Source organism: Heterocephalus glaber, unplaced genomic scaffold (genome assembly GCF_053883595.1).
Source record: "Heterocephalus glaber isolate CG9 unplaced genomic scaffold, H.glaber_assembly_v1.0 deba00001673, whole genome shotgun sequence".
NCBI lineage: Eukaryota > Metazoa > Chordata > Mammalia > Rodentia > Bathyergidae > Heterocephalus > Heterocephalus glaber.
The window spans coordinates 5,189,417-5,202,151 of record NW_028258410.1 but is presented as its reverse complement, the minus strand read 5'-3'; the positions used below and the strand labels follow the sequence as shown (position 1 = coordinate 5,202,151).

At 38.9% G+C, this 12,735-nt stretch overlaps 1 pseudogene; it reads right to left on the bottom strand.

The window, feature by feature from the left end:
- Positions 1–5,826: 5,826 nt before the first annotated feature.
- On the bottom strand, positions 5,827–7,738 carry LOC106009061 (olfactory receptor 2T11-like; annotated as a pseudogene).
- Positions 7,739–12,735: the final 4,997 nt, after the last annotated feature.

Genomic DNA, 12,735 nt, shown 5'->3' with positions numbered 1-12,735 from the left:
GCATTGGAACCAACCTAATCAAGGAAGGGGAAAGATTTCCGTAATGAAAATTACAGAATTCTTAAAAAAGTTGAAGGAGATTTTCAAAAATAGAAAATCCTTGTTTATGGATCAGAACTAATATTGTTAAAATGGCTCAGTTACTAAATGTGATCTATGGATTTATTGTAGTATCTACTAGAATACCAAGAACTTTCTTCACAGAACTAGGAAATAATACCAAAATTCATATGAAATAGAAAATATCCAGAATAGCTAAAGAAATCCTGAGCAAAAAGAGCAATGCTGGAGATATCACAATACTGAACTTCAAGTTATACTGCAAAGAAATAGCAAAAATCCCCAACATGGTACCAGGACAAAAACAAAAATGTAGACCAAATGGACTAGAGCACAAGAAAAACCCCTATGGATCTTTACCATCTGAATTTTGACAAAAGAGCCAAAAACACACTGGAACAAAACAGCCTCTTTAAAAAATGATGTTGGGAAAACTTGAGAGCCAGATCCAGAAAATTGAAGCCAGATCTTTATCTCTCATCCGGTACTAAAATCAAATTAAAGTGGATTAAATACCAGATATAAAGGCAGAAACTTTGAAATGCTGGAAGATAACAGGAAAAACACTTGAAGCCATGGGCACAGGCAAAGACTTCTAAATGAGAACACCAATAGCACAGAAAATATTGAGAATCAACAAACAAAATTACATAAATTCAAAAGCTTCTGGACTGCGAAAGGAACAACCAACAGTGTGGAAGAACAAACTACAGAAAGGGAGAAAATGTTTGCTGGGTATTCTTCTGATAGAAGACAAATATCTAGAATATATAAAATACTAAAAAGTGCTTTAAAAATGACCCCTTCAAAATATGGGCAAGTGGACTGAATAGAGGTGTCTCATCAGAAGAAGCAAAATGGTCAATAAATATAGGAACACGTCTTTAGGTGTGTTAGGAAAGGGCTTGCCTTACCCCAGTCAAAATGGCTACTATCAAGAATATAGAAAATGATGAGCTCTGGCTTTGATGTGGGGAAAAGGGAATCCTCCTACATTGTTGGGGGGAAGGTAAACCAGTACTATCACTGTGGAAGTCAGTGTGAAGTTTCATAAAAAAATCTAAAACTAAAAATAACAGTTAATTCATCTATGTCTCCTAGTATGCTTTTGAAAGAATTTAAGACAACATATATATGTGAATATCTTTGTTTGTAGTGGCACAATTCTCAATAGCTAAGTTGCAGAAATAGACTAGATGCCCATCAACAGATTAATAAAGGAAATATGATATATATATATGAATATTATCATCATAAATTAAAATGACATCATGTCATTTGCAGGAAAATGGATCAAATTTGAGACCATGATTGTAGACAAAATAAGCCAACTCAGAAAGTTGCATATCACAATTTCTCTTATATGAAAAATAAATAATCAAACAAAAAAACCCAAATAAAATAAAGGATAGACCTCAGGGAATGGGAAGGTAGATTTGGGAAGATTGAGAAAAGGATCTGTAGTGGATTGACTAATGGTCAACTTGTAATTCCTAGCTGAACTGAATCCATGTGGCCTGGGTGTGGAAGATCCACCTGAGGATTGTTGTCCAGAGCCAAAAAAATTTTAAAAAAGAACTGTAGGGGAAGATATTGCCCTGTTGATTTTCTAGGAGAAGCTTGGTGTGGATGATTTTCCTGATACAAACCAGGCTGTTCTTGTCAGAGGAGAAGCTTGGGACCTCACTGTCACTGAGAATGGTTGCTGTTTTCATCAGGGGAGCTCTAATCTTCTCCATGAGCATCACTTTGTGGCTACATCATGGGTCCCTCTGATTGGTGGTACAAATCCTTCATCTCACTAGTGATGGTTTTCTGGATTCCACCAGTGGCCTCTCAGCCTTCCCAGTTCAGATCCTCAATATAGACAAGCATGAGCCATTGCCGTGAGCTCTACACCATTGCTTGGACTCATGGAGGACATTTCCTTTGACTCTAGGCCTTTAGCTGGACTTGTGTGGCATATTGCTGGGATTCAGGCCTCAACTGGATCCCTTGGGCCCCTAGTGTGTGGTTAGTCTCTTGTACTCTTTTGCATTTGACTTTTAGGGTAATTAGCATAAAACAGTCTTCTAAATTATGTGTTCTATAAATGTATTATCTTAACAAAACCCTGACTACAACAGGATCAGAATGAGAGGGTAGAAAATGGAGGGAAGTAATGGAATTTAAAATAATAAAGATATGATATATAAGGAACCTCAACCTTCTGTATTACTAATAATATTAATATATACATATATGAATAATAGGAAATAGCTGCAAACAAAGATTCTCAAGCAAATGTTTCCCATTGTAACTCTTTGCATAACTTTTTTCTTCAAGTTTAAAAACATCGAAGGAAATTGACACAGAAATATATTTAAATATTAAGTAATATTTAATATATATATTTAATACATATTTAGTATATATTTAAAGCTCTACACTTTGATTACATTGACATTTTTAAACAATTAAGTGACTGAAATAATCATACAAAAAGTTCTCATAAGAGCTATGATTTTTCCACGTGTTTGTGTAGCAGTTGCAGAGTGGACAGAGGAGGTACAGTTGCACTCAGGTGTTTGGACACCCAAGCCTGGGTCTTCAATCCAGAGCATACCCAGAATGCACTGGATGTGGTGATGATTCTGATGATAGTGTTGATCACATTGAACAACACTACCTAACTGAGATAAAGGACAGAGCTCCACATATATCAACACATTCACTGCTCATGAAGGTTAAGAGATGGAAGCCCAGGCTTGAGTGATGCCCACAGCTGTGAGCAGTGGAGCTGATTTGAGACTCAAATCAGCTGTCCTCTCACACATAGAAGGCACCTCCCTATTAGAGCTGTTGATGCCAACAGACAGCTGTGAGAATGGAAAATGCCTAATGGCAAAAGGACAGGGACAGGGAGGTCACCTTTAGCTGTTCAAAGGCACCTGTTAAACAATTCCACTGTCATGTGTGTATGTACGTATGTGTCTTCTTCAACTCTGCAAATAACTGTAAAAATTATATTTTAAAGAACAAACCAGGAACACTATTCAAAGACAGTCACAGGAGCCACAGGCAGAAGGATGATGTCAGCATGTCCTATAGCATCACCTTTTGGGGACATCTAGAGGACTCTGAAAATACCCACCTGGAGATTGTGTTTACTGTGGAGACAGATCAGCAAATCAAAGGAAAAAGAGTAAATTCAAAATTAGCAGACACAATTAGAAATTCTCATGGCTGCAGTGCCTGAGATATAAACTGAGAATCCAGAGAATCCTTGCTCTGTGTAGAGAACCTACATAAGAACACCACGGGGCCACACGGCAAAGGTAGAGCCCCTGGCATCAAGAAACAGTAGCTATAGAGTCAGAACACCTGTGCTAAGAAGTCACTCCCATTCTTGACATAGAATTAACTCTTAGCATGACATAATGGTGGCAGTGAGAGGTTGAATATCATGCTCACAGAACAGCCTGAAAAGGAAAAGGCCAAGATTCAAACTCAGATGAGTTTCCTTCTAAGCAAGGGGCTTTAATGCCATTAAATTGCCTCTGAACATGGAGGATGGGGTAAAAATAATCAAATACAAATTAAATATTAATTGTAGACTATGCATTCTAAACATTGAATATTGAGATATTGTGTACAAAGATAGGAAATGGGATATTTTAATAAAATCTACTAAAACATACAGGAAATTTACTGACCACAAGAAGAATGCTTAGGACAGGGACCTTTTTCCACACTAAATGGAAACCTGACCATCTGAAAGCCATTCTAAAGCCCAGAATACAGAGGGAATATTTTAGGGGTAGGTCTTAAACTTATCATTTGGAAGTGAAAGGTTGTCACTTTATTATGCCAAATCCATCTGTGTTATCTAAGAAGCCCCACACACTTAGGAATGTTTGTTGTATAGTTTTTAATTGCCTCCAGAGACCAACTCACAGAAACAAAGAGCTGTTGAATATCTTTTGCACTGTGCAATTATAGTCATTGGAAAATCATGACTATGAGATGTTTTCCTCACAGAAGTAATGGTAATTCTGTATTAGTAAAGACAAAAGTTGCTGTTGCAACTATCTTGTGTTGGTTGTTACTGTATGTAATTGTAGTTAAAATGATGAGTGCTTGCTCTTTTCTAGGCACTCTGTAGAGTCCATCTCATGGACAATCTGAGGCCACGATTACATAGGATTCATTAACCCACTCCCAAGTGAGCAGGAGGTCAGAGCCTTTCCTATGCTCAATTTCTCCAATACCTTTAAAAATTAAACCATCTAAAGCTTTGTACCCTACTCATCTTGGCAGCTTCTACTCCTTTTTTTTCTTTGTACATTGAATGCACTCCAAGACCATCTCCACTGAAATTGCTCTATTAGTATCTCAAGTGATTTTCCATTTCTAAACACAAAGATCACATCTCATTTCTCATTTTAATCCAAAACAAACTGCACTTGTAGCAGTTGATTATACCCTCCCTTCATACCTGTCTTCTTCATTTGTGCCTCTGAGCATATTTCTTACCACATCAAAACTTACCTTTTGCTCTATTTATTTCTCATTTGACCCCAATTGCTACAAGTCTGGGTCTGAAACTTCTTCCTATAAGGAAGTGATCTCAGATAACTTTGGAAGTACACCTGAATCAGCTAACTTTTTGCCTTTAGAGAATCTTTATACCCAGAAAACTACCAAATCCATTCCTTGAGTTCAGAACTCTAATCTGGACTCTATTTGACATATGACTATACATCAAATAGGACTGTAAAAATTACCTTGACAAAAAATGATTACTTAAAAAGCAATTTCTCTTAATTTTTCAAAACTTCAGGAAATAAAACTCCATTTTCCATTCACTTAAGCGAAAACTCCATGGTTTCCCTTCTTTCCACATTTATTCTGAGCATATATAAAATGCATGAACTAATCTTCTTTGGTCTCCACCCCTCTCCAGCTTCTGTTATTTCTCTTCTTTGAGAAATATTGGAAGAAATAAGCTTCCAATATTATCTTCCTCCATCCATATTTGTTCCCTGTTCTTTTATCTTCCCCTAGACATAGGGAGCCTTTAAAATGTGCATCTGATCATCTCCACTTCTATGAAAAGCTCTACAGATGTTCTTCTCACCACATGCAGAACTGAATACAAAGTGCATCCATATGCTCTTGTGGAGTCACACAGGCCTGGGAAACTTGACAATTCTGGCTTGGGTACATAGCAGTTTGGTCTCATACCCTCATAAAAGGGCAGGGCAGTGTTCTCTGATGTTAAATGTTTGAGTCTATTCCCCTTGAGCATCTGTGTGGTGCTTGATGCTCATTCACAGTTGGTTCCATTCAATTCATGCACTGCTTCTTGTGGCTGAGTATTCGGCAGCTGCTATACCCAGCCCAGAAGATTCCAAAATGATCAGAGTGTCTACAGTTCATTGGTATTAATTCCTAATGAAAACTATGATTAAATTATGTGATTTCAATTTTTTCTTTTACTATGTTCATATGAAATAACCACAGAATATTTGGCATCCAAAATTGGATAATTGTTTAGTTTTTGTTTTGTTTATCCAAGAGCTAATTTTGAGGGAGACCTGGTTCAAGGTGGAAGGGTTGTTGTGAACTCTGCTATTTTTGTATTTCCCTTAAAACAAGAACCAAGAGCTGATAAATACTTTCATTTAGTGATAAATTGTTTTTGATAATTTTCCCACAGTTGCTATGCAATGAGTGAAACATTCTTCCACTTTTAGGAGCAAGAATCCAAACAAAATGAATCCTCTTCATGTCCAATAGAAATTCCACTGTGATAGCTGCCCAAATGGTCTCAGGAGGATCAGAGCTCCCAGAGAAGGCTCTTGAGAAGACCTGTTCTCATGTCATTGAATCTCTAGCTGCTGCCTGTTCCTACTTTCTGAACTTAGGAGCAACATGTGACTATCCTCCTAGATCCCCCCATGATGTCTTTGTTTCTGAGGCTGTAGATGTGTGGGTTAAGCATGGGAGTGACAATGGTAAAGAAGACAGATATCACCTTGTCCTGCTCAGGCATATGGAAGGAATGGGGCTGCACATATGTGTAGAAGGCAGCCATGTAGAAAATGGTGACAAAAATCAGGTGGGATGAACAAGTGTTGAAGGCCTTCTTGCATCCCTCCGTGGAGTGCACATGGCAGATGGTTAACGAGATAAGAGAGTAGGAGGTGAAGATGATGGAGATGGGTATGAGCAGCATAAGCACACAGAAGATATACATCAGTGTATCATACAAGGATGTGTCTGAGCAGGGCAGCTCAAGAACCACGGGGATTTCATAGAAGAAGTGGTTGATGCTGTGGGAGCCACAGTAGGGGACATTCATGGTGATGGCATGGGCAGAAAGCCATCCAGAGAGGCCCCAAACCAGGCCACAGCAGCCAGCAGCAGGAACACCTTCCAGTTCATCAGAACTGAGCACCTAAGAGGGTTACAGAGAGCCATGTAGTGGTCATAGGACATGAGCCCCAGCAGGAAGAACTCTGAACTTATCATACTCAAGTAGAGGAAGAGCTGGATGCCACAGCCCACAAAGGAGATGGTTTTCTATGTGGAAACCATGTGCATCAGGAGCTTTAGGACTGTGGTGCAAGTGAAAAGTGTGTCCATGATGGAGAGCTGGCTGAGCAGTAAGTACATGGGGGTGTGGACTTGAGGGCCAACCTGAATCAGGAATACCATGACTAAGTTTGCTGTTGTGGCCACCACAAAGACAGGTAGATGACTGCAAATACAATCCCTGTAGCCTCACTGTTCACCAGAAGCCCCAGCAGTAGAAAATCAGAGGAGGAAGTTGTGTTTCTCACTGGCATTGCTGCCTATGCAGCTGCAGGGTGCAGGGGCACAGGAATACCAGGAAGGAAAGTGAGACCTGGTGCACTCAACAAGGTGATGATCTTGCCACCGAGGACACTTCACAGGATGCTGGTTGGGATGAAATATTCCAGGGTAAAACACTAGAGAAAAACAAAAGGAGATGTGGCATACACCAGTAACAGTAGCCATGTCCCCTGATGGACATCAGCCCTTATCATATCTGTGTTATCTCCCCTAGGCATAGTTTATATAGTTTATGGTGACTGCATTATACAAGAAGTGCCTGTCAGGCCTACAGCTGAGTTTTGATCACCTATGTTCATTCACCATTCTTCACCATTCATCCATAGTAGGTCTAAGTGAATTCTATTTAGAGAAAAATATGATTACTTCACTATTTCAATGGGTGAACTTTAGTAAAATGAATAATTTAGTGAGTAAAGGGTTAGGATATTCACAGGTGCTCAGGCACTATACCTTCCCTGTCTTTCCATTTTTGCTTCTTGTTGTTGTATCTAAAGTGATTCCTCCTCTGTTCTGCCTGCAGAGCTTTGTTAGCCTCCTGTCTGTCTGTTTATCTCATAGTTTCTTTACTCTCTAGGTGTTCTTCAGACAGCTTCTAGAATTAGACTATTAAAAGGCAGTTCAGGCTATGTCAGGCTGATTACCTTATTGCTCCCCACTAGTACTATGGGTTTGGGGAACAAGTGACGGAGGTAAAAAATATTACCAACTTGGATCCATGTCACCAAGAGACAACAGGAGCAAGGAGTTAACCATTAACTATGCAGATGTCTGCTGATGTTCACCTGCACTGAGGCCAGAAATTAGTTCAGAAATAGAGAGCTATGGAGCAGGTAGAGGAGCAAGATTGCAACTGGCTGTAGGTAGAAGGGATTTTTATCTCATGCTCTTACCAGATGGGTTAAAGATTTATTAAAAAGCAAAGAGGAAAAACAAACATACCTGTGATGAAATGTTCTCCTCCTCCTGCAGTACCAGGCCTTTGTGACTTGGTATCAAATATCTGTGTATGTCAGCATCAGAGTCCAATCCTGGGGGGAAGCCCCAGGCCCATGCTGTGACTTCACTGTTTCTCCAGTCATAGGATCAGGGCTTTCATCCCAGGGACTAGGATTCCCTGAGGTAGCAAATGGAAATACATGATGCTGAGTAATCTTGCCTTTCAGAAAAACATTTAAAGTTTATATTAACATAAGTTTGTGAGACACTTATACTAACAAAAATCACCATTTATCTGAGATTGGAATCTGGATTGTTGTCCTTTACCATGCCAAAGTGATACTGAGCTACACAGAATTCAAGAATTGTAATGACAGTGAAAAAGTTACTAACAGAATCAGTAAAACACAATCAATATTACAGAATGGAGAATAATACGGAAGTGAGATTGCAACATCAGCTTTAAATGGTCTTGCTCCAAACTCCACTGGGTGCTCATTCTGATTACTTGCAGGGCTTCAGGTTTCCTCCTACTCTGGCTGCCCCAGAACCCTGTGCTCAACACTGAGGGCCTTGAGGTGAGACCCTGCCACCCACGAACTCATTCAAGTTATCTTCTATCTCCCCCAGACAAGTGGAAATAAATATTATCTAAGATACATTTTTGTACATGTCTGTGAATATAAAAGCCATTCTATTTTAGACTTAAAAACTTCTTAATTAAGCTCATCCATACTAAGAGTGAGAGAACGCATCTCATAGTTTATTAAAAGAATCAAAACATGTTATCCAAAAGAAATAAAGGTCTTGCAATGAAGCGTGCACACTTCTCAACACACTCACACCTAGCAGCCTGACCTAATCCAGCATTGTGTCCTCCTGGTCTTCCAGGAGCTGCCACTGACCTTTCTCCCACGCCCTCTGTCCCTCTAGTTTTCTCTCAGCATGGAAGTCACACTGATGCTAAGCCTGCACTACACAATTCTGCTTTCCACCTCAGGACTCACCAGGCTCTGGACCCTTTGCCTCCTCTAGTCTGTTTGTTCAATGCCTCATACAGCATGATCTCCTGCCTCTGCCCACTTGGGGAGCCCCAGACCAGGGCCTCAGTCACCACAGCCCAGGGCCTAGGTCCCCACCTACCTGGGGTCTCCACATCTGTGTAAAGTTATGGCCTCATGTTCCTCAGAGCTTTGTGCAAAGTCACCTGCTCAGAGGGGCCTACTGTCACTCTACTTAACAGCTCACACTTCTGCTCATGTCTTAACCCCACCTGATACACTGTGTGCTTACTTACCTTAGCATTTGTCTCTTCATTCTCACATAGTCAAGACTGCTTCTTTTTTTGTGTGTGGTCCTGGGGATCGAACTGGGGTCCTTGTGCTTGCACAGCAGGTGGTGAAGCCACTGAGCTAAATCCCCAGCCCAAGACTGCTTCTTATTTGATGAACTGGGTTCCCCGCCATCTAAAGGTTTTATTGGCACATGGTAAATATTTTCTCAATAAGTAAATGAAGGATCTTAAAACATGCACAGTCAATACAAAGGAAATTGTGTATTTTTAATTTTTCTTAACATGATTCCTTGCTAGTAGTATTACCTAAAAAAATTCTGTGTTTTTACATGAAATGTGCTGAAGACAAATACAAATGCCAACCATTATGTGTATTTTTAATTCAAAAGAAAACTGCCATACAAAAAAGAACTACCATGGCAAACAGCAATAAAATTTACATCCAAATCACTGAGATTAATACATATAAATTTGAGATAGTTATTTCCTGTGGCTTAAAATCAAGACATTTGGTTATGGAGTAACTGGGTTGTGAACAAAGTTCATAAGAAAGGAAGAACTAGAGACTGAGCATTGGTCTCTTTTCCTTCTGCTCCAAAGGCCAAAGACCAGGGAGGAGAGTCTGCCATGTACAAATGGGATTTCAGCCAACCTCATTCATCTTGAACTTCTAGGTGAGGCTGGGTGCTGTGAACATTGGGGTGCAGGGAGGACTCACATACACTCCTGCTTTGAATGAGAATGGCTTTGATTTTTGAGAGACTACTACTACACTTTTAAGGGTGTGAAAATAGTAAATTTCTACTCCTCAGAAACTATAGTATGGAGATGATTAAATGAGTGGTCCACTTATTGTATAACAATTCATCTTGCTCCTATGTCCAGTAATAAGACAGCAGAGGTAACTGAAGCATTTTCTAACTGAAGCCATACTAAATTAAGTTTTAGCATATAATAGAATTCCAAATGGTTGTGGATATAAGGGGCATCTATATCCATATGCATGGGTGACAGTTTTGTTGTATTTTTAAATGACAAAGGTGACATATTTGCAATCTCTTTATTGTGTGTGTATGTATATATGTATATTTCAGATGTATAAGAATATATATTTTCTTAATACCGATTTCTTTCTTCACATTGAAGCCATTTAATGCATTCGCAGTGTGCATTATAATTTTTTTAATTAAAATACTCAAAATTTAAGCTTTTGACAATCTTCTAAATAAGAAAGGACTATTATTTATGATCAACCATGGTGGAGATCACATGGCATGGCATTACCTTTTTCCCTTTGAAGACATTTCTTGCAGTTTTCTGAGACAGAAGAGCTGCTTTCTCTTTTAAGCCTTGATTCATCCAGTGGTCAGAAGTAGAGGCTCAAAGGACATGGTTTAAGCTATGCTGAAACAAGTTTTCTGATTTTTGTCTTTGCAAATATGTAGTCTACTACATTGATATCATGGCTCATTGCAGTTAAGCATTTTGGAAATTCAGGGAAGGAATACTTTTTATAATATCACTGACATAGGCCATTCTAAACCTTGTTCTCAGTTTCTGGCTTTAGTCAGCACCGAAAGTTTCCCACAATTGGGCAAGGCTTCCCTGTGTGACTTACTTTTCGTCAGCTCAAGAGGAGGAAGTATCTGTGAAGAATCTGGAAGAAGCCAGTGACAATTCTTTACGTGAGCCACAACTAAGAAAATACTTGATAGAAATCACTGAGGACTGCATGAAGTTGGAAAGATTTTCACTACTACAGTGCTTCTTCCAGCTTCTTTCTTAACATCCAATTCTATGTGAGGTCACCTAATTTCTCTGACCTTCTGTTTCTACTGATATTCTTCAAACCTGAAATGTTCAGAAAAATATAAAAGAAGGTCCAAAAACTTAAAATGTCTAATTTAGAAAGCTAAGCCTTCTAAAGTGAAATGACTTTTCTCCACTCATTTCCTAATAGATACTGACAACATATGTGATATCAAGAAACTGTCCAGGTGCTTGGCATGTATCTCCATGCAAAATGAAGATTCCTTTTTTGCTTATGTGAGTAGACTAAAAAATATAATCAGCTTAAAAAGGAACAAATAACAACAAAAAAGCAACAGAGGATAATCAGACTGGATGCTTCAGCATGTACTTGTCACCTTGATGGTCTTAGCCAGTTCCTCATACAGCTGGTCAACACCGCACCTGTGAATCCCCATCAAGTCTCTGTCCTTTGGAATGAAGCATAGGATGGTGTGTTTGGAAATGACTGTGGTAGTTATTTCGATTTAAGAAGTTCTACTTCAACAAGATCAAATGAAAAAACAGGAAAAATGAATCTTCTTTAGCTTAATATTTGTGTATGAAGAAGCCCCTGGTTTTAGGTAACATCCAAATGCTTTGAAATTATCTACTGTTCCAATTACCCTGGCTCCTGTATTTAATGTCTTTGCAGAGTAAGAAGCCAATATTTCAGACAGTTTGTGTTCACAACCTCTCAGCAGAACTTGAGGGTTACTCTTCACTTTGTGGGCAACACAGTCTGCACTGTCTTCTAAACCATTGTCTAAGTATTTTCAGCTGAAATCCTCCCAGTTATTAAGAAAGTATTTAGTAGGCAGACTTTATGTTTTTCACTATTAGACTTTGACATTATAGAACCATAGATATCTACCTAAATGTATAGAAAAGCTTCATGCAATTTCATATCCATACCCCTTGAATATGCAGGAAGAGCCCAGGGGGTCTCATGACCCTTCAAGATGAGTCATCAGCTCTTTGCAAGTCCAGCTCAGCTGGTGCTCTTCAGAGAATAAACATGGATTTTATCTGTGTGTTGCTCCCAGAGGGGCCTTTGTCTCCAGGTCAGGATTAGGAGTGTCACAAACTAAAAGATGCATTTGGAGACACATTCTCTCCTTTGGAAATTGCCTACTGATTAATATCAATGTTCAGCAGAAAAATATCAGACCGCGTGGTGGAGATCCAGTCTGCATCAGCTAGCGTGATTCAATAATTTACTCTGAATGTGGCTTTTCCATCTCCCGTGGGGCTAAGTCTTCATCTAAACACTTCAGAGGTGTTTGTGAGGATCAAGATCAAATTCCAATATTGTATTGACAATTTTTTTAAAAGACATTTTATCTTTAACTTTTCTTCATCATTTGGAATAGTTCATGACACAGTGAAAGTATGGAAGTGGTGCCATTAAAATTTATATTAAGGTTCTATAATTCATAATTTTCTTTCCCACATTAATATATTGTTTTTAACAAAGAGGAAGGTCTGGTGACCATAAATTACCTTGTATACAAATTTTGTGAAATGACTGAGGAAAATCTCTGATCACTCCCTTTTAAGAGAGGACTATTCTATGAGAAGGGTGTGGACAGCCACAATGTGTAGGATGAGATTTGAAATTTTTAAAAAGACTGTATAGAATGTATAATCCATACAAGATGACACTAAGATGTAGCCTGAGCTATTACTTAGCTCTGGAGTTCAAGGCCACCCTGGGCAACATAGCAAAAGTGTCTCAGTCAGTCAATCATCATTCAATCACCCATAGAGGATTCAATATAACATCTCACACA